Source organism: Sycon ciliatum, chromosome 1, assembly GCF_964019385.1.
Source record: "Sycon ciliatum chromosome 1, ocSycCili1.1, whole genome shotgun sequence".
NCBI classification, from domain to species: Eukaryota; Metazoa; Porifera; class Calcarea; order Leucosolenida; family Sycettidae; genus Sycon; species Sycon ciliatum.
In genome coordinates this window covers 27,646,588-27,650,119 of record NC_088643.1, presented here as the reverse complement: position 1 = coordinate 27,650,119, position 3,532 = coordinate 27,646,588, and positions in this window count along the sequence as shown.

Genomic DNA, 3,532 nt, shown 5'->3' with positions numbered 1-3,532 from the left:
GATGTGCCCCACATACATGAGTTGGTCCGGCTGTGTCAGCCAGCCGCCACGGACGTCTTGGTCTCTACGCGTGCACAGGCCAAGGCTTCACCTGAGTCGACTGGTGCTGCTGGTTTGCACGACATCTTCCCGTTCGAGGATGAACTGTTTGAGGAGTTGGCCTCGAATGCCGCTTCTTTGCGTGCACCGCCGGCGGACCTATCTAGCACACCGGAGGTGACACCGCCACCTATCTCTGCACCAGATTTGCCAGATGCCACCCGTTTCGCCGACGAGCAACGGCGTGACCCATCTCTTAGCCCATGTTGGGACTATGCTACTGGCCGACACAAGACGCCCGTCAATGGCAGTACCTTCTGTGTTCGCCAGGGCCTCCTCTACCGGGAATACTCACCGGATGGTGAAGCGGGGATGGATACCACCAGCCCCTACTACCGCCTTCAGTTGGTTCTGCCCACGGAACGGAGATCCACCATTCTGCACCTCGGCCACACCGTCCCCATGGCTGGCCACATGGGACAGGCGAAGACATCCCAGAGGATTCTTCTCCGTTTCTGGTGGCCGACGATTCTTCAAGATGTCGCACAGTATTGTTCCGCCTGTGAACCATGTCAGCGCACCGCCCGTGTTCTTCTTCATGATCGGGCACCACTTATTCCTCTTCCTGTTATTGGCGAGCCCTTCCGGGTGGTAGCTATCGACATTATCGGCCCATTGCAGCGTACGCAGTCCGGCAAGAAGTACATCCTCACCTTGGTGGATTATGCAACCCGCTATCCGGAGGCAGTCGCTCTTTCCAATATTGAGTCGACTACCGTGGCTGATGCGTTGATCTCCATCTTTTCCAGAGTAGGACTGCCAGACAAAATCCTCTCCGACCAAGGCTCCAACTTTACATCGGACGTCCTCCGACAAGTTGCTGCTTTACTCCGTATCCAGCTTACCACATCCACTCCGTACCATCAACAGACCAATGGCCTCGTCGAACGGTTTAATGGTACCCTCAAGGGTATGCTTCGTCGGTTTGCTGCTGATGCGCCACGAAGTTGGGACGAGGTGCTCCCATATGCTTTATTTGCGTATCGAGAGGTGCCTCAAGCCAGCACTGGTTTCTCACCATTTGAGCTCCTGTACGGCCGCCATGTCCGCGGCCCGCTGGATCTCGTGCGCGATGCTTGGGCTCAGCCAACGGAGGAGCTCCGGACCACTACTGCCCAGTTCGTCCTCACCATGCGGGACCGGCTTGAACGCATATCGACTGAGGCTGGCTCCCACCTTGCCACCGCGCAGCAACGGCAGAAGGCCTACTATGACCGCCTGAGTCGGGAACGCACATTTGCTCCGGGAGACGAGGTACTGCTCTTGCTTCCGGCTTCGGCTCGCAAAATGGAAGCCGTGTGGCAAGGCCCTTACCCTATTCGGCGTAAGGTCGACAAGGTCAATTATGAGATTGACATGGGACCCCACCGCACGAAGCGATATCGGGTTTTCCACATCAACCTCCTGCGGCGATTTCGCCGGCCCCAGCTCGCGGCCTTCACTGTTCCTATGGCGGAGGACGACCCAGACACGGAGCTGCTGCTTGACGACTGCTCCCCTCTACACGTTGATGGTGGCCGTCCTACCATTAACCCTGACCTTTCGCCGGACCAGCGGCAACAGCTCGACATGCTGCTATCGGAGTTTGAGGATACCCTCTCACCCCAGCCTGGCCAGACGACCGTGGTGGCTCACTCCATCCACACTGGCGACGCCACACCCATTCGTTCCCGGCCATATCGTCTTGCCGCTGCACACCATTCTGTTGTCCGCGATGCCGTCGACGAAATGCTGGACATGGGCGTCATACGCGCATCCCGCAGTCCGTGGTCTTCACCCGTTGTGCTTGTGCCGAAGAAGGACGACTCGATCCGCTTCTGTGTCGACTACCGTGCCCTTAATCAGGTGGCCCAGTTCGACTGTTACCCGATGCCGCGGGTGGACGAGATCCTCGACTCTGTCGGGTCTGCCCAGTTTCTCTCCACCCTTGACCTGTCCAGGGGGTATTGGCAGATCCCTCTGGCAGAGGATGCGTGTGCCAAGACGGCCTTCACCACACCGTTTGGCCTGTACGAGTTCACTATGATGCCATTCGGGCTCCATGGAGCGCCTGCAACATTTCAGCGTTGCATGGATACCGTCTTGGCTGGTCTCCCGTTTGTCCTGGCGTATTTGGACGATGTCGTCATCTTCAGTCCGACTTTTGAGGACCATCTTGTCCAGCTCCGCCACGTTCTTGGTCGCCTTCACGACGCTGGGCTCACTGTGAAGCCGAAGAAGTGTTTATTGGGTATGGTCGAAACTCCCTTCCTTGGCCATGTGATTGGTCATGGTCGGGTGCGTGCGGACCCTGGCAAGTTGCAAGCCATCGACGATTGGCGACAGCCCACGACCAAGAAGGCCCTGCGTTCCTTCCTGGGGTTGTGCGGCTACTATCGTCGCCTCATTCCTCACTTTTCAACCATCGCGGAGCCCTTGGTAGCCATGACGTCGAAGGGCCACCCCAACACCCTCCACTGGACGACCTCAGCTGCACAGGCCTTCGTTCATTTGAAAGGCCTCCTTGTCTCCGACCCGGTCATTGTTGCGCCGAACTTTGCTGCGGAGTTCTACCTGCACACGGACGCGTCCGATGTTGGTTTGGGCGCTGTCCTGACCCAGCGTGATGCCCAGGGCACCGAACACCCCGTAGCATATGCCAGTCGCAAGCTCCTCGACCGTGAACGCCGTTATGCCACCATCGAGAAGGAGTGTCTCGCCCTCAAGTGGGCCATTCTCAAATTCGCTCCGTATCTCCTCGGCAGACGCTTCACCTTGATTACCGACCACCGCCCTCTTCAATGGATCGCTCAGCATCATAGTGGCAATGCTCGGGTGGCCCGATGGGCCATTGCTCTGCAGCCGTTCGCTTTCACCGTTGTGCACCGGCCTGGCGCTCTCAATGGCAACGCCGATGCATTGTCCCGCCAGATGTGACTTTCTTCTCCTGCTGTGTTGCTCCTAGCTTCTTCATCTATTGTTTCTCTCTTCATTTAGTCATTGTCCCAGATGGTATCTCGGACCGGAGAAGGGGAATGGTGTGATGATATTGTACCTTTATATCCTTTAGTGCCGTTACATCCTATATCTATTGTTTCTCGTTTAGTCAATGTCACAGATGGTATCTGTGACCGGAGAAGGGGAATGGTGTGATGATATTGGAACTATATCATTTGGTGCCATTAAATATCCCTATACATATACATATACAGTAACTATAACCTTCACATCCTCATATTTACACCTGTCCATATATGACATTAGAATAGCATGCTGCGTACTACTTCCCGTACTACCGGTACCTTTTCTAGTACTCACATATTGTACAACTTTACACACCAAGATAAAATAACAAGGATGACAGCCCTTCAGGGTTAGTTGTCGGTTAGCCGGACAAGAGTGGGTTGTTGGTGTGTCCTCCCCTAGGCCCTTCACAGGGACATTTACTCCACTA